General features: G+C 43.5%; 1 protein-coding gene across 1 annotated transcript in view; it reads left to right on the forward strand.

Moving 5' to 3' along the window:
* The first annotated feature begins 246 nt into the window (after nucleotides 1-246).
* LOC126199109 (furin-like protease 2) overlaps nucleotides 247-19,731 on the forward strand; it is a 456,386-nt gene continuing 436,901 nt past the window's right edge. The window contains exon 1 of the mRNA XM_049935863.1: nucleotides 247-354. The gene's annotated coding sequence lies outside the window, so the exon portion shown is untranslated. The remainder of the gene's footprint in view (nucleotides 355-19,731) is intronic.

Consider the following 19,731-nt stretch of genomic DNA (forward strand, 5'->3'; position numbering starts at 1 on the left):
CATCAAACTAGTCGGAAGCCTGTAAAACACAACTCTTGAGAAAAGCACTGTGCCGTGTAGTAGGCTCCTCGGTCTGTAACTCTACGTGCTGTGGATCAGGTAGCATAGTATCGACTATGGCAACACATACATGCTCGGGTTTTTCTGTTCTTAGTAGCTCCGGTATCTTTTGTGTGCTGATCATGTATTTGTTGTTACTGTTTGTGAGAGACAATTTTCTTAAATTTTCTGTTCTTTCGCTTGTTACAGATCGGAAGTTTGAAAAACTACTTCCTGTTCGAACACCAGCATGTCCACAAGAGATCACTATCATCGAGCGACCAACACCACTCCCTTCTGCAACAAGAAAAACAGGTGAGTGCGGACAGCGCTATGAAGTGCAATTTCCGTCTAAAATAGTTAATCTGAAGTTGAAAACGGCATAATAAGGAACAGCCAGGCTGCTGCTACCATTTTTTTACCAGATTAGTTGGACAGCTTCCGTGGAAAAGGCGAAACCCATGTCTTAAGTGTATGCAAAGAAAACCAGTTTCAAAACTATTGTCACTACTGTCACATGACTATCGAAGATTTTCGTACTGTCTCGTTGTGAAGCGTTCACTAATATGAATTTTTTGCGTACTCTGCGATAAGGTTGTAGGCCGCCGTTAGACCTCGTGGACTGTTCGTACGATTAGAACAGAAAGGCTAAAGAACCTACTTAAATTTCAAGATGATCCAGAGAGACCGAGAGAAGCCACGTAATTAAAATGTACACCTGAGACTGAGGAATAAATAAGAATTGTTTTGAAATAGGGAAGTTAAGAGTTAAATGTGGAGACGGTGAATGTCAGTTCAATGTCGGTCCCATTATGCTAGTATATGTGCTAATAAATGTAAGAATGTTTCGTCTCGACGTTCATATAATGAATTTCCGACGTGTTTTTGTTAAAATTGAATGTTAGCAAGTACTGTATACAGTTTTTTATATTTTTTCAGGAACTCCAGAATTCCGTTAAAAATGTACACCACTCTGTTTAAAATCAAATGTAGTTGCTCCACTATCCCGGTACAGAGTATATGAGAGTTTCAGTTGAACACCAATATATCTTTCGCTTTCCTTCATATCACTTGGTGAAACGAGGTTTTAACTATCTTCAATCTCTTATGTTTTAGGGGCGCGTTGTATACGTCTGTATGTATCTTGAGCAGACAAATGAAGAGATACAAAGCGTTATACTAGAGGGCTCGGCGTTGTACGCAGGTGAATAAAGGAGCAGCTTTGGCACTGTAGATTAGCGCCCAGGCGGTGAGGAACGCACGTCTTAATAAAGTTCTGTAGCTGATATAACGAAAACAGGTATCACACTAGCCAGTGGACGAAAGGCAACCTAGCTAAATCATTCAGCGCAGAATTTTTCATGCATACGTAAAGCAGAAGTTGGAGAGGTTAAGAGATCACAGTCTCTCTCAGATGATGATAAGCAGGTCTGTGAACGAAGGGAGAGAAGACCACAGATACTCGTAATGAGAAACACGTCAACAGTGGTATGAAGTCACAGTTAAAGAAACGTGATGCGGAGTAAATAACTTGCTTCTCCTCAGGAAGAGGTAGCGTTTTTGTAACGTACTGGTTAAGAATGTACGACGGTAGTTGACGCTTCTTTTTACTGACACGCATGGCGAACGAAATAATATAAAAAAAACGAAATTCGCAGTCAGAACTGTAAATTTAGCTTTGCTTCGGTCATTCTATACTGCTCACACGGTGACAATTGTCGTGTGTGGTATCTGTCAAAACCAGATTGCATTCGCATGACAACAGTTCGGCGCGAAAATTACACAGTATTGTATTCGCCTAAAACTTTGTTGCTATGCTTTTCATTATGGAGGATGACGCGCGAGTACCAATTAAAGCTCTGGCACTACACAAAGGCCAGCATTATAACAGGCAAACCCTGTTTCACTGTATTGAAATAATGATTTCCTTTGATTTTGCAGTTGCAGTGCTTGCCTCTGACAGCTATTTGTTGTGTGCTTATGTTGTATTGGTGACCTCGTTGTCTGTAGTGGCTTAGTATGTACTGAAAACGATCTTGTATTGTGATGTGTTCTCTCTCTGTCTCCTAATTTTTAAACATGAGAAATTGTGCAAGATATCCTTTCAGTAGAACGCTGTGAAAGTCATGTTACTGTTACCTTAGAAACACCAAGGAAGTGTGACACGCTGTAGTGCGGTCGAACCACGGAGGAACGCCTTAACTAATAGTCGTGTCCAGGAAGTGTAAGTCGCACTTCGTAAACCCGAAGGTCCGAGGTTCGCTCAACACTCAGGTGTGTGACTTTTTCTACCAGTTGTTTCTTCTTTCACCTCTGGTAGATTCAGAAAATGGCGAGTTACATCTCGCTTCGGAGTCTTCTCTAACTTGAGAGGTCGGAGAAAGGCTGGCTAGGGCTTACAAGCTCCAGTATGACTACCGGCGAAGTATCATGCTGGTAAACCAGATTCACGCTTGAGGACTAACTAGATGTCATTATGATGATGCGGACGTTAACAGTGAAAGAGTTTCTAAATATTCTTCCATATAAATTTGGTTACAGTTCCCGTGTTAAATTTAACTTTTGAGGCGTTCATGTTCTCGCCTGGCATCATGCAAATGAATGCCAGTAATGTTCTTTAATAAGTTAGTGGGAGATTATTTTTATTTCCAAAAGTTGAAGTACTCTAAATTGCATATGATGTGATGTGCGTGTGTTGTCGTCGTCGTCGTCGTCGTCGTCGTCGTCTTATTCCGAAGTTTGCTTTCCTGCTGCTCTCAAAGCTTGTTTGTCCTCTCAAAGCTTGTTTGTCCTCTCAAAGCTTGTTTGTCCTCTCAAAGCTTGTTTGTCCTCTCAAAGCTTGTTTGTCCTCTCAAAGCTTGTTTGTCCTCTCAAAGCTTGTTTGTCCTCTCAAAGCTTGTTTGTCCTCTCAAAGCTTGTTTGTCCTCTCAAAGCTTGTTTGTCCTCTCAAAGCTTGTTTGTCCTCTCAAAGCTTGTTTGTCCTCTCAAAGCTTGTTTGTCCTCTCAAAGCTTGTTTGTCCTCTCAAAGCTTGTTTGTCCTCTCAAAGCTTGTTTGTCCTCTCAAAGCTTGTTTGTCCTCTCAAAGCTTGTTTGTCCTCTCAAAGCTTGTTTGTCCTCTCAAAGCTTGTTTGTCCTCTCAAAGCTTGTTTGTCCTCTCAAAGCTTGTTTGTCCTCTCAAAGCTTGTTTGTCCTCTCAAAGCTTGTTTGTCCTCTCAAAGCTTGTTTGTCCTCTCAAAGCTTGTTTGTCCTCTCAAAGCTTGTTTGTCCTCTCAAAGCTTGTTTGTCCTCTCAAAGCTTGTTTGTCCTCTCAAAGCTTGTTTGTCCTCTCAAAGCTTGTTTGTCCTCTCAAAGCTTGTTTGTCCTCTCAAAGCTTGTTTGTCCTCTCAAAGCTTGTTTGTCCTCTCAAAGCTTGTTTGTCCTCTCAAAGCTTGTTTGTCCTCTCAAAGCTTGTTTGTCCTCTCAAAGCTTGTTTGTCCTCTCAAAGCTTGTTTGTCCTCTCAAAGCTTGTTTGTCCTCTCAAAGCTTGTTCGTCCTCTCAAAGCTTGTTCGTCCTCTCAAAGCTTGTTCGTCCTCTCAAAGCTTGTTCGTCCTCTCAAAGCTTGTTCGTCCTCTCAAAGCTTGTTCGTCCTCTCAAAGCTTGTTCGTCCTCTCAAAGCTTGTTCGTCCTCTCAAAGCTTGTTCGTCCTCTCAAAGCTTGTTCGTCCTCTCAAAGCTTGTTCGTCCTCTCAAAGCTTGTTCGTCCTCTCAAAGCTTGTTCGTCCTCTCAAAGCTTGTTCGTCCTCTCAAAGCTTGTTCGTCCTCTCCAAGCTTGTTCGTCCTCTCCAAGCTTGTTCGTCCTCTCCAAGCTTGTTCGTCCTCTCCAAGCTTGTTCGTCCTCTCCAAGCTTGTTCGTCCTCTCCAAGCTTGTTCGTCCTCTCCAAGCTTGTTCGTCCTCTCCAAGCTTGTTTGTCCTCTCCAAGCTTGTTTGTCCTCTCCAAGCTTGTTTGTCCTCTCCAAGCTTGTTTGTCCTCTCCAAGCTTGTTTGTCCTCTCCAAGCCTAAGTCATCTCTACATAACAGTCGTATGAACATGACTGCTGTAGTAATGCGTAGGTCCTCCTTCAAAACGTTTTCCTCCAATACCTTCCTCCATTTTGGGTGGTGGTGGTGGTGGTGGTGGTGGTGGTGGTGGTGGTGGTGGTGGTGGTGGGGAAGCTCTTCCTTGATGCGTCAGGAAGTTTCCTATCAACCGATCCCTTCTTTCAGCTAAGTTCTTCCATAAATTTCTTTTTCCCCGATTTGATTTAGTACCACCTCATTAGACGTGTGATAGAGCCATCTGAACTTCAGCATTTTTTTTTTCTAGCACTACATTCAGCATCTGCAGCAACACCATGGATTCTTGTTAAACATGAGCAGTGATGTACATTCCAGTGCTCTCTCTCTCTCTCTCTCTCTCTCTCTCTCACACACACACACACACACACACACACACACACACACACACACACACACACACACACACACACACACACACACAACATACTATATTTGCAAACTGGGGACACTTAACATGGGTTAGCATTGGCTGAACGATGTTTACTTAACGAAACATCTCAAGAACACAAATTTAAAATCCTTAAGGGCTTTGTTGATTGTTCTGTCAACAGTTGCAGTGTTTATTAGGCGACTAGTTTCAAATTTTAAATGTCCATTTTCAAATGTGGCCAACTGAGACAGCACTGACAGTGCCTGACCTTAATAATAAACATTGAGGGGCAACACATGCTCTGTAAATGTTTCAGGATGACTGCCGCAATCCTCATATGCCTGTTACCAAGTTAATTTGACTTGCATTACTGATTTTGGCAATAACGAAGTATAACAGCATCAAAATTAACCTATGTTTCAGCACAAAAAAATTGTGTAAAGCAATTTACTGTAACATGTAAGCAATATTGAGGATGACCTCTAAAATTGCTACTATCACCGTGTCACGTAAATTCACGTAAACTATGCTAAGGGACACAAATTAACATTGTTTATTTGCGTCAATAAATAGTGGCACCCACTTCGTTAACAACAGTTTTCGTTGCGGATTTGCGTTCGCGAGAGTATTCAGAATATTTATCTGAGTCATAGTACAAATATTACCTGAAAAGCATTTTCCTGGCGCATTCACTGCACGCATTACTACTGCTGGCAACCATGTTTTTCGCTGCTTGTCATTGTTTACATGCATCCATCCTGACAAATTTGCCATTAGCGTTAGTCTGAAATTAGATACAGGCTCCCAGTTCTCAGTTCATCGTGGAGCTATCAACTAATATGAATAAAGGATACTTCTTACCGTGTTTTACATGCAATAACGTTGTATCACATTAAGTGCTCTGTTCCAGTGTTTACAGCCGAGGGCCTCTCATTTGCCATACGTTTTTTACCCTACAAGTCCGTATCACGTCATCTGCTTTCAATCTCTTTGGACTCCTTTGATGCAGGTATGTAACATGCCATACTGTTGCGAAGTCCACCTGAAAGCTCTTTTTGCGGAATTGCAAAACTTCGACGTTAATTAGAATTTAAAGTCTGCGTGCAGAAAAATTATCTTAAAGAGCTCTTCATTCTTGTCTAAATCGCGTAAATTGTCAAAGAGTAACCGTAGGATGGCTAGCACTAATTGATGCTGTGTCGTTGCTTGGGGGACGTCCGAATGTCAGGTCAAAGAGTTCAGTGTGTTTTTCACACGTCTGTTTCTGCGATCACTGCGTCTCACAAGGGCGACCTTTTACGTCCTCTTTTCTTCCTGTCTGTCGAAAGGAAAGGACGACGGACTCTGGGCCATCTAATGGTCCAGGGGATGAGAGACCGCTGTTTGATGCGAACACGATTCGGGAGGAGACGGCCGAACGGCCCCAAAGACAAGAAAATGTTTATCGGCGGCAAAAACTTGTGTAACGATGCCCGGCATGGCCTGAGAGCGCTGGCCAGATGAGCGAAGGGCGGCAGTTCCGCCGAGGACAGAGTTGCGCGCCCTGCGCCCTTCCCAACCCCCCACCCACAACCAGCTCCCCACCCCCACCCCTCCCCGTTCCGCCCACCATCCCAGGGCGCGCGTAATGACCCGACCTGCCTGATTGCCACTATCGAAAACCGTTCCGCTGCTCTTGAGCCTCCGTCTGCCCTCGCCTCCGCTCGTAAATAACCTTTCGCTACCATCCTCGGTCGGAGGCGCATCCGGCAGTTGTAGTCAGCAGAGCTCATGAAGACCGATGCCGATGCGCCTTTCAGCCCATTACACGACTATGCAACTACCACTGGTATCAGTTTCTTTCGGGGCTTTGAGGTGCAAGGGCTGCCTTTGCCGTAGTCTATGCCCGCCATATTACACAATGCGCAAAGCTATGTATCACATCCATGCACACTGAATAAGTGATGTTCGTAACTGACGGTACTATTTTAGATAATTCTTTTGGCTTTCGTCCTGCAGGCCATACAGCCATCTGTGTGTTAGTAGTAATTCACTGGGATTTTGCAGGGTAAGGCAGTGGCTCGAAAAACTAACGAAGGTTATATTTAAACAAACCTTCAGTAGTCCGTTATATACATAAAGAAGAGTGTATTTATGTACGTTCAGTAACTTCTCCCAATCTCGTAGATCAATTTCAACCAAATATGGCAGAGAAACAGCAGCCCTCACAAGCTTCAGAACTGTGGGTTTTGTATCATAACTCCAATGGGAACAGAGGTACAGGCGAAAACGTCTTTTTTCAGTCTCTGGAGTACAGGCTGCCCTCTAGGCAGGCATATTGTGTGGGAACAGGATTGGCCTGCCAGATCAACGTTTTTTGCAGGGCAGCTATTTCGTAGGCCCTGAGAGGTAGGTTCCCTGCATGACAAGCATGTTGGGTTATAGTATTGTCAGCTTGCTATACAGACCGGCTTCACGTGGTGACCTGCACGTCAGGTGTAAATAAATGATTTTTCAAGCCCCTGATGTGTAGCCTTCACTGCATGACATTGTGTTGTGGGAGTAGTATCGGCCTGCTTTTATTGAACGGTGTTTCTTGAACTGTAGGTACTGAAGAGCATGTCTGAGTACGCATTGAGATGTATAAAGGAGGGATTGGCCAGAGTGAGGGAAGGAGGAAACTGACAGAGTAGATGAGGGGAGATGTATAAGGTAGGTGGAAGGTGAAGAGGGGTTGTGGGCAGATAGAAAAGGAAGAGGCAGAGAGAAATATGTTCAGAGAGAGGGGAGGTTGGAAGATACAGGCACAGAGGAGAGGTTTGAGTAAATGGACAAAGAGAGGAAGAGGAGGGGACAAAGCAACAGAGTGTGGGAGGAGGAGATACGTTCAGTATTGGTGTTAAATGGATACTTCGAGTAAGTAGTCAGTACTGGTTGATAATATTTGATAAACTGCTGAAAGAAATTTGTTTGCTGTTTTGGGTACTGCCTGGATGCAAAGAAAATGTTAGTCCTATTTCCTGTTGTTGAACCCGTCTCACATGGAGTAAGATTCGCGGTGTTCTTAAGACTCCCAAGTAGACATCGTTGACTGCTAGATGGCTTCCCTGCTGTAACCTGTTTACGCGTGATAGCACCGTGCGGTCCCCATGGAACGGTTCAGAGTGCTACCTGCGCTGGTCAGTTAGGATTTCTATCAGCATGTGACGGGCCTCGCCGCAAGCGTGACTATAGCAGACACGGCTGGCAATTCCTTGGCTGAAACATAACTTCAGTGTGTCTTTCAGCTCCAAAATGGAGCAAAGAAAGCATTAATACTTCAATTGAAGGAAATAGAGAAGAGTCGTTCCTATATGCTGCCAAAACTCAGTTATTCTAACAAACAGCTGTACTTGAAGCGGACATTTTGCCATGATAAAGTATGCAGCTGACGTAGCACTTCGTGACAGTTTCAGCTTCGTTCAGCTGCAGTTCACATGGCTCTGAGCACTATGGGACTTAAAATCTGAGGTCATCAGTCCCCTAGAACTTAGAACTACTTAAACCTAACTAACCTAAGGACATCACACAGATCCATGCCCGAGGCAGGATTCGAACCTGCGACCGTAGCGGTCGCGCGGTTCCGGACTGAGGTGCGTAGAACCGCTCTGCCACTCTGCAGAGCGTGTGGCCATATCTCCTGCACTTCACTATATCCGTTCATGTCCCGAGGAATCGTTTCTTCTGTGTACTGACTCATTCAGTAGCCTACAATCTATAGACCAGTGCTGCCCTCGCCATACTTTGATTGCGTCCATCCAGGAGTCCATCTATGCCCTGGACCGGTCCCGTCATTGAGTGGTGTTTGTGTGGACCCCAGGACACGTCGACGTCCTAGGTAACGAACTTGCCGACAGGCTGGCCAAACAGGCTACACGGAAACTGCTTCTAGAGATGGGCATCTCTGAACCTGACCTGCGTTCTGACTTGGGCCGCAGGGTTTTTTTGGCTTTGGGAGACGGAATGGCGTAACAGTACGCACAACAAACTGCATGTCATTAAGGAGACTAAGATTGTGTGGAAGTCTTCCATGCGGTCCTCTCGTAGGGACTCAGTTGTCGTCTGCCGGCTCCACATTGGCGACGCTTGGGCGACACACGGTTACCTCCTGCGCCGTGAAGACCCATCTCAGTGTTGGTGCGGCGCCCGGTTGACAGTGGCACATATTCTGGTGCACTGTCCCACTTTGACTGCCCAGCGACGAAATCTTGGATTACCGGACTCGTTCACAGTAATTTTATCTAACACCACCTCATTGGCTGATTTAGTTTTACGTTTTATTCGTGGGTGCGGGTTTTATCATTTCATCTAAGTTTTAGCGCATGCCCTTTGTTCCTGTGTGTCCTCCACCCTAGAGCTTTTAGGGTGGAGGATTTAATGTATTGCAGAGTGGCTGGCTTTTCCTTTTTATTCTCGTGGTCGGCCAGCCACTGTAATCTGCTTTCTTGTTTAACTGTCTTCTGTTCATAGAGTCTGTTGTTTCCTTGTCATCTTCTGTTCCTTTTAGTGTTCGTTGCCTTTCCTTCGTTCTTGTGGTTTTTCCTTTCTTTCCATTTTGTGTTACATGTCTCGTCTGTTTTATTCTCACACTACTGGCATTGCTTTATTACGAACAACGGGCCGATGACCTCGTAGTTTGGTCCCTTCTCCCCTCTTTTAAACCAACCAACCACTCTCCACCCCTTTCCCTCTCCCTCCCCCCTTCTCGCTCACCCAGTGAGGCCTGCGTCACGTTCCGCGGTCAACCGCTGTCACGTGCGCCCCGCCAGACATCTGCGGGCACGGCAACTGCCCTCGGGTTGTCTGGCTGAACAGCCGAGCGCCTCGGTTCTACTGTGCCATTTTTACTATGTAAGTTACTGTGTGTACCAGCGTCCTGTCACAGACGCTGTGATACCATTATTCCTTTGCGATCTAAGCGTAAACTTTGTTCTGCAAAGAACAAATATTGTGACAGCTTCCAGTTACCATATCCATGAAATTTCTACATACATGGTATGCATTCGATGAAATTACACACACATCCACAAACTGTAAAATTGCAAGAAATAAAGTGGGAGACCACAAGGAAAAACGGGGTAAATTCGTGTTAATAAATTAAAAAAAAAACTGAATAATTCAAACAACAGTTTACTGTTCCAGTAACCTCATTTTATCTTTCCTAGTTTATGGTTGTGCAAGCACTTGTACTCCATATATTAGTTACAGAAGAATTGTTGTAATATCCCTTTCCAGCCTGAGAGAAAATTTCTTAGAAGTTTATCTGATGGGTACGAGTTTCTGTACTTCATGACCTCTGGAATAGGGCAAAAATAGTGAAAAAATTCTCATGGTGATATTTTGTTCAAGAAGTCACTAGCACCGATCGTGCTACTCAAAACGCATACATTTATAATATCCAAAAGGCACTTGACGCATGTGTTTGGATACCTTCACGAGTTAAATGAAACATTCTCAGTCTAAGATAAAGCAGGAATTGCCTTAAACTAACGAAATACAAGAAAACATATTGTATTTAGCTCAATGACACATTCCTTTGTATTCTCGTTAAAGTTTGAAATGATCTGTTGCTCTCTGGTGGTCACAATACTGAAAAAAACCAAACAGAAGCTGTGAACTTGCATAATCGTTGCAGTTTGGAGTTACACAGGAAAGCTATGAAGCTGAGCCACAACAAACTTAAAATAGAATCCGCACAATAATGCAGGCCAGAGTGGAAAGGGATATAAAGCTCAATACAAACTTGTGCAACGAGATTCTTCTCAGATGGAAGAGGCATTGTGCCAAATTCCATGTACAAAATAAATGATGTCCATTCTGGGGTTTTGTGTAGTTACGTAGGTATGCAGGTACACTGCGCTCGAACATTATGGGTTACCTCGAACAAACACAACTAGCTATTTGTTCTCACGAAGTAATGAGTGCTATCCACAGGGAATTTCAAATTGGTTGCATATTTTTAAACTTAGAGTAGGCTTTTGGCACCGTACCGCCCAATCGACTTTAAATCAAATTGCGTGCCTATGGAGTATAGTCTGTTGCGCGGCTGGATTCGTGATTTCCTGTCACGAAGAACACAGTTCGTAGTAACTGACGGAAAGTCATCGAGTAAAACAGTAGCAATAACAGGCGTTCCCAAGAAAGTATTCATGATCTACATAAACGATTTAGGAGACAATCTGAATAGCTTGCAGATGATGCTGACATTAGCCGTCATGTAAAGTCATCAGATGATAAAAAAAATATTGGAGAACGGTTTAGACAACATATCTGTGTGGTGCGAAAAGTGGAAATTGACTCCAAATAATGAAAGGTGTGAAGCCATCCACACAAATACCAAGAGGAATCGCTAAATTTTGGTTAGATGATAAATCACACAAATCTGAAGGCTGTAAATTCAACTAAAGACTAAAGGGTTACAGTTATGGATAATTCAAGTTCGAACGATCACATAGATGATGATGATGAGGGGAAAACAAACCAAAGACTGAGATTTATTGGCAGAACACTGAGAAAATGAAGCAGGTCGACAAAGATGCTGCTTACACTCCGGTTGTCCCCACTCTCCTGGAGTATTGCTGCACAGTGTGGGACCCGCATCAGATAGGATTGACGGAGGATATCGATGAAGTTCAAAGAAATGAAATTCGTGTTGTATTATTGCGAAATAGGGAGAGACTTCCATTGACAGGATACGCGAATCAGGGTGGTTGTTGTTGTTGTTGTTGTTGTTGTTGTTGTTGTCTTCAGTCCTGAGACTGGTTTGATGCAGCTCTCCATGCTACTCTATCCTGTGCAAGCTTCATCTCCCAGTACCTGCTGCAACCTACATCCTTCTGAATGTGTTTGGTGTATTCATCTCTTGGTCTCCCTGTACGATTTTTACCCTCCACGCTGCCCTCCAATAGTAAATTGGTGATCCCTCGATGTCTCAGAACATGTCCTACCAACCGGTCCCTTCTTCTAGTCAAGTTGTGCCACAAGCTCCTCTTCTCCCCAATTCTATTCAATACCTCATTAGTTATGTGATCAACCCATCTAATCTTCAGCATTCTTCTGTAGCACCACATTTCGAAAGCTTCTATTCTCTTCTTGTCTAAGCTATTTATCGTCCACGTTTCACTTCCATACAAGGCTACACTCCATACAAATACTTTCAGAAACGACTTCCTGACACTTAAATCTATACTCGATGTTAACAAATTTCTCTTCTTAAGAAACGCTTTCCTTGCCATTGCCAGTCTACATTTTATATGCTCTCTACTTCGACCATCATCAGTTATTTTACTCCCCAAATAGCAAAACTCGTTTACTGCTTCAAGTGTCTCATTTCCTAATCTAATTCCCTCAGCATCACCCGATTAAATTAGACTACATTCCATTATCCTAGTTTTGCTTTTGTTGATCATCTTATATTCTCCTTTGAAGACACTGTCCATTCCGTTCAACTGCTCTTCAAAGTACTTTGCTGTCTCTGACAGAATTACAATGTCATCGGCGAACCTCAAAGTTTTTATTTCTTCTCCATGGATTTAGATACCTACTCCGAATTTTTCTTTTGTTTCCTTTACTGCTTGCTCAATATACAGAGTGAATAACATCGGGGAGAGGCTACAACCCTGTCTCACTCCCTTCCCAACCACTGCTTCCCTTTCATGTCCCTCGACTCTTATAACTGCCATCTGCTTTCTGTACAAATTGTAAATAGCCCTTCGCTCTCTGTATTTTATCCCTGCCATCTTCAGAATTTGAAAGAGTATTCCAGTTAACATTGTCAAAAGCTTTCTCTAAGTCTACAAATGCTAGAAACGTAGGTTTGCCTTTCCTTAATCTTTCTTCTAAGATAATTCGTAGGTTCAGTATTGCCTCACGTGTTCCAACATTTCTACGGAATCCAAACTGATCTTCCCCGAGGTCGGCTTCTATCAGTTTTTCCATTCGTCTGTAAATAATTCGCGTTAGTATTTTGCAGCTGTGAATTATTAAACTGATAGTTCGGTGATTTTCACATCTGTCAACACCTGCTTTATTTGGGATTGGGATTATTATATTCTTCTTGAAGTCTGAGGGTATTTCGCTTGTCTCGTACATCTTGCTCACCAGATGGTAGAGTTTTGTCAGGACTGGCTCTCCCAAGGTTGTCAGTAGTTTTAATGGAATGTTGTCTACTCCGGGGGCCTTGTTTCGACTCAGGTCTTTCAGTGCTCTGTCAAACTCTTCACGCAATATCATATCTCCCATTTCATCTTCATCTACATCCTCTTCCATTTCCATAATATTGTCCTCAAGTACATCACCCTTGTATAGGCCCTCTATATACTCCTTCCACCTTTCTGCTTTCCCTTCTTTGCTTAGAACTGGGTTTCCATCAAAGCTCTTGATATTCATGCAAGTGGTTCTCCTTTCTCCAAAAGGACGACGGTTCAATCCCGCGTCCAGCCATCCTGATTTAGGTTTTCCGTGGTTTCCCTAAATCTCTTCAGGCAAATGCCGGGATGGTTCCTTTCAAAGGGCACGGCCGACTACCTTCCCCATCCTTCCCTAATCCGATGAGACCGATGACCTCGCTGTTTGGTCTATTCCCCCACAACCCAACCCCTATTATACAGCTTAATACTAAACATTTAAATTAAAATGTTGACTTAATATCATACATCATTTTTGTTAGAAGTTAAAAACTTTAAGAATGCTTGTAGTTGTTGCCTAAACAACTCAATCATCAGATGACATCCAGGTATCGTCGCTATTATTATGAACTTCCCATCTACGTACTCTTAAGTCCACAGCACAAGTTTCACAACGATTATCACTGCAAAATGGAAGGGTATCAGTGCTATTTATATTTGTGTTACTTCTGAACAAAACTGGCAACTTCGGTCCGAACTTCACTCCTTACGGTGAGTGATGGTCCCAGAATAACAATAAATTGTAATGTTAAGTTACAAAGCGCGGGCAAACCGAAACGAAACTAAACATTCCTGAAATAGACCCGCCTGCCAATAGCTCCGAACTAAAACCAGTGGAACACGTTTGGAATGAGTTGGAATGTAAACGTCGCCGTTTCCAGCGCCCAACACCAATACCTTGGCTGGTTTCGGCTCTGGAATGAGAATGGACTGCCGCTCCTCCTTCAGACATTCAAGCACATTATTGAATGTGTCGCCAGCAGAGTTCAATCCTTGATAGAGGCAGATGGTGGACATACTTCAGTTTAATGCCCACTCATAGACGTCCGGATATTTTTGGTCACATAATATTTGCTAATATGGTGTCATCTTTGCATCCTCCTCTCCCCCTCCTCTCCCAATCAGGGTGGAAATCATTAAAGCAAAGGCGATTTTCGTTGCTGCAGGATCTTCTCACGAAATTTCATTCACCAACTTTATGCTTAGACAAATGTTGGGACGGCAACCAGCCGCAAATTTACTTCAAATTCCTTTATTCAAATGGTATCGTTACCGGTTTCGAATCGTTATGATTCTTCTTCAGACGGTTTACACGCTTTCCTTATAATATTTGGTGTGTTTTTTTACAGGTTAATTGTCCTAAAATTTAAATAATACATAATTATAAGCACGCCACACACAGATGGTTGCGTTACAGATTTTCGTTGCCTGTGACTTAAGTGAGATTTCGGTTTGGAGTGTTTGTTTTCATAACATTCGTCCAACAGGTGTTAATACATTCCCACTGTATTCTTATTGTTGCACATGTAATTTTTCTCACTGAACACTTTAGATTTGTCACAGAGAAGATTTCTACCACGCAGCACATGTTTAGATACGCACAAAGAGCTTACAAACATATTAGTATCAAAGATGTTATGATATATCGTAGCATTTGAAGATGTATTATGTTTGGAAAGGATCATATTTTCACTTACGCAACTGAAATGCATTTTACACTAGTTCAGAGACATTGATTTTTTGAATTGATACTGTTGCAGTAATTACGAAGTTTTTTAGTGCTGTAGAGGTAAAGTAGTACATTATTTACTTACATTTAGCATCATGAGAATTATAGTGACCTATAAATTTGCTGCTTGATCTGCAGATACTCGTACTAATATTATTTGCTTTGGGGGTTGGAAAATAATTAATGTAGCAGTATCAGCTCAAAAAATCAGTCTCTCTTTACTAGTGTAAAATGCATTTCAGTTGCGTAAGTGAGTATATGATCCTTTCCAACATAGCGCATCTTCAAATGTTACGATGTATCATAGCATCTTTGATACTCACATGGTTGTAAGCTCTTTCTATGTATCTAAACATGTGGTGCGTGGTAGAAACCTTCTCTGTGACAAATCTAAAGTGTTCAGTGAGAAAAAATTTACGTATGCAACAATAAGAATGCAGTGGGAATGTATTAACATTTGTTCGACGAATGTTATGAAAACACACTCCAAACCGACATCTCACGTAAGTCACATGTTACGAAAATCTGTAACGCAACCATCTGTGTGTGGTGTGCTTATAATTATGTATTATTTATACTTTAGGACAATTAATCTGTAAAAAACACAGGAAAGTTACAAGGAAAGCGTGTAAACAGTCTGAAGATGAATCACAACGATTCGAAACCGGTAACGATACCCTATGAATAAAGGAACTGATAGTAAATTTGTGGCTGGTTGCTGTCCCCAACACCATCAACATTTGTCTTCAAATAACAGCCATGGTCTCCAACCATGTCATCATGACAAAATTACGTTTAAGCTTAGAGTTTGAAAATATTTTCTTGGGGCCTACCTACATAGGGAGAAATGATCATAATAAAATCAAAGAAACCAGAGCTCCCACGGGAAGGTTTAAATGTTAGTTTTTCCGTCGTGCTTCTACAGTGGAACGGTAGAGCAATAGGTTGAAGGTCGTTCGATGAATCCTCTGCCAGGCGCTTAACTGGGAATTGCAGAGTGATCCTGTGGATGCAGATGTATATAAAAATAAACCTCACGAAGTGACTCCTGCAATTTTATCATGTACTGCACATCATGTTACGAACGTACGTCATAGTTTACAAGTGACAGTCTTTCACACGGGGCCAGCATAGTCGCGATCGATCGGCGTAAACCCGTGGGCAGCAGCTCGCCGTCGGCCAGTTTTGGGGTCGGCCCACAACAGGCGCCGGCCTGCGGTCTGGCCGTGCGTGTTCTGACATGGGGCCAGCGGCCGGGGAGGCTGGCGAGCACTGCTCGTGACAGCGGCTGTCTGTCTGACGTCACGGGCTTGAATCACGCCCAGGGGCGGCATTAGCTGCAGCGCCCTGCCTGCCGGCGCCAGTCGAAAATGCCCGTCTGGGCAGCGGACGCTGTTTGTGCCCTTCGTGCAGAACGTAATGCGCTGTGAACAGAATGGGCAGTTTCAAAGTGTCACCTATTGAAATTTCAAACATTGCACCACAAACGTTAAATTTGGAATGCGTAGGAGGATGTACGAGGCTGGGCTTTCGTTTCTGTTTCATCTATCGTATTTGATTGGTTGTACTACACCAAAATACCTCATCTGATTGCAGTAAAGCTATACAAGAAAAGACGCAGAGGAAGGAGGTGGTGTTTTAGTCACTCAGAAGTGGAAAAAAGTTATGTGCATATGTGTGCTCGTGATGTGAAGTAAATTAACTTCAAAATTAATACTGAAGGGGGAAAAGCATTGAGCTTACCGTGGTATGAGTAGCGAGGTTTTCAAGAAGTTTCCGAAGTCCGCGTAGGTAGCAGCAGGTCAGCACAAGTTGCTAACAGAAGGGGCCCGGGTACGATTCCGGACCGAGTCGTAGAGTTTCTCCGCTTGGAGACTGGATGTTGTATTGTCCTTACAAATATCGTCAGAAGTGACACGAAAATCACCTGTATGGCGTCGCATCTAATTCTAAGCTTATGTAACTTAGTTGGTTCAAATGGCTCTGAGCACTATGGGACTCAACATCTGAGGTCATCAGTCCCCTAGATCTTAGAACTACTTAAACCTAACTAACCTAAGGACGTCACACACATCCGTGCCCGAGGCAGAATTCGAACCTGCGACCGTAGCAGTCGCGCGTGTAACTTAGTACCAAAGTACAGCTTCGCACTGATGATTGATCTGAATTCTCGAAGCACACTGTCGTTCCGTCTTTCCAATGTTCAGACGGGTGTATGGGCACGTACGGGCTTGCAACTGATAAATAAGTTTATACTGTTTTTTTCAGCTATTGAATTTTTTTACTGTACATATAGCAGGTTCTTCATATAGTACCAAACTGAAACCGATTGCCCCTGTCGCTTAGATTTACCAGGCGTCTACAGTTTACGCTACGGGGTTAGATGTTGCCGTGAGAGGAGTGGCACAAATGAGATCTAGTCGTGCAATTAAATTTTATGGGCAGATTCCCAGCGCGAATATCGGACGAATTGGGAAGTTCATAATCTCTGCTAGTTCTTCCTTCGCCTACACTGGACAAGGTGGGCAGTTCTATGCCATTGAACTCATATTCGGGGAGGGGAAGGGGGGCGGAGCATGATTCAAATCCTCGTCTGGTCATTCAGATTTAAATTATCCGTTGTTTCCCTAAAGCGACTAAGGTGAATCGCTCGATGGTTCCTTTGAAAGGACGCTGTCTATTTCCTTTCCTCCGTCATTCCCCAAGGCGAACTTGTGCTACGTCTCTAATGACTTAGATGACGAAGGGGCGTTAAACCCTAATCTTACTTCGTTTTTCTTCTCGTTCGGGGTCGGAGAAACGGTGAAAGAACTGCGCATGAGACACATTGTAGTGTGCAAGAGTACAGCATACTAGTCCACAAACTCAAGACAGTTGGGGCATAGGAAAAGACTTATTGGGAAGAAGTGGGAGGGGGATGAGGAACAATAAATTGGCATTAATGAAACTAACGAGTCAGCCTTGGTGTGTCTCATTCGGCCACACACGATGGAGGAAACGATTCTAACGCACGTCGGACTATGCACTAACCTCGCAAAGGTGTCTCCTTAGTGAAAGAGTACCGGTAGTTGTTTGAACCGCCCCCGCTGAAGTGATACGCGTATGCGCCGTGGCGAGATCGCAGCGACCGTGTTATCGGTTGTTCAGCTCTGTGTAATCGGGTGATGCTGAATCCAGTGTGATACCTTTTTAATATCGTGTGCCATGTCTGTTACGCATTTTACACAAAGATTCAGGAAAGAGATTTAGCATGTATTCATTGTGCTTGGATCGTGATTGCTTTAAATGATAAACGAGCCACACACATGAAGATATTTCCATATCATTTATTTTACAGTTTAAATTTACAAGCATCACATTTCAATAGATTTGTGTATTTCGATGACGTATCTACGTTCCTCTCCGTTTCAGTGCAGTCAGGGAGCGTCGTTGTCATATTGGGGACCTGCCAGGAATTTATTCTTGGTGAGAATAATGGAATGGGCAGTGCTCATCGTCGCGTGAAGACTTAGAGCTGCTTTGATGCAAAGTAGGAGTCCCAAGGTATGGAAAGCTGATTAAGACGGCGAGAGCGGTGTATTGTCGCCATGCCATTCAAAGCCCCGTAGTAACTACACCATGTAGTAGAGGATGACACGACAACCGGTCGGTGTGATATGTTCTTGTGGCCTCAGTTACGTAGTTACGTTTTTGAAGAATAATTTTACAAGATACGTATATACGTGTAGTATCAGGGATGGCTACATGCTGGAAATTATGGAATAGGGCAAGCTGTTCAGGAAAATGCGTTTTAGGTTAGATTTAAAACTTACTTTACAAGAAGACATTTTTTTTTTTAATTGAAAAGGATTATGAATAATTCTTGAGGCATACTGAACTCATTTCTGAGAAAATTTTCTTGTGGTGTCGAACGTATGGACGTCGCTATTCCTCTCAAATCGTGATGGATAATTTGTGACGGATTTCGCTGGCTGTCTATTGTGAAGTTGAAGTTACTATGCTTAACCCCTTAAGCACATAAAGGATGAGGGCAGGAGAATAGCTTTGAGCAGTCAGTTCTTTCTTTCTTTCTTTCTGAGTTACCTCATAAAATTATTCCCTACGACATTATTGAGTATAAACTTTCAAAATACGAGGGACGTTAAATATGTAATGCAGCACTTTTTTTTCTGAAAGCAGGTTGGTTTTATTCATGGTTCCAATACAGCCCGTTATGCCCCCTCTTTTGTCTACAACACCCTATTTTCCAACGTAATCTCCGTTGAGTACGACGGCCTTACGCCACCTTATTGGGAGGGTCTGTGTGCCTGCATGGTACAACTCTACTGGTCGACGTTGCAACCAAAGTGTTGCTGCATCGATTGCCTCACAGTCATCCGCGTAATGCTTCGTGCGTAGAGCATACGTCATTGGACTAAACAGATGGATGTCGGAAGATGGGAGATCCGGGCTGTAGGAGGGGAGAGAAAGGGTAGTCCATGAGGTTTTGTGACCATCTCTCTGTAGTGTGCAGACTTCTGTGAGGCTTGAGTTGTCATGGAGAAAGAGAAGTTGATTTTCATTTTTGTGGCGATGAACAGGCTGAAGTCGTTTTTGTCAGTTCCTGGGGGTAACGCAGCCGTGTGCTGCCGGCGACACGCGGAACATCGCACAGGGTTGGGTTGTTTGGAGGAGGAGACCAGACAGTGAGGTCATCGGTCTCGTCGGATTAGGGATGGAGGGGGAAGGATGTCGGCGGTGCCCTTTCAAAGGAACCATCCCGGCATTTGCCTGGAGCGATTTAGGGAAATCACGGAAAACCTAAATCAGGATGGCCGGACGCGGGATTGAACCGTTGTCCTCCCACGCAGGTTTGCATGACTTTGTTGCGACCAGCTCCCTAAGACTCAGCATGCTTTCGTACACTGCCAGGTCTCCGTTGACATTCTGCAAGCGCCCATGTATATCGACGATGCTCTGGTTTTCCGCCAAAAGAAACTCTACGACTGCTCTCCGCTTGGAACGCACCTCCGTTGCAGAAGCCGTTTTGAAGGCTACGTATAATGCTGCCACCCATCGGAACTTCATGAAACTATAGGCGCTGAAGGGCGAATATTCCACCGTATCCTATGCCACATTCTGCATCTTTTCGACTGAAACTGGTCGAGAAAATTCACCGCCCCTCGGATGTTAAGAGGTTGATTCGTTCATTACCAAGCAATTACACTACGCGGAAAAGTAGCTGAGCTTAATTGCGTAAGCAGGTTAGTATGTATGATGGGAGACGCCTGAAATGTTTGGCCTGCGTATATT

Source organism: Schistocerca nitens, chromosome 8, assembly GCF_023898315.1.
Source record: "Schistocerca nitens isolate TAMUIC-IGC-003100 chromosome 8, iqSchNite1.1, whole genome shotgun sequence".
In the NCBI taxonomy this organism is placed as follows: Eukaryota; Metazoa; Arthropoda; class Insecta; order Orthoptera; family Acrididae; genus Schistocerca; species Schistocerca nitens.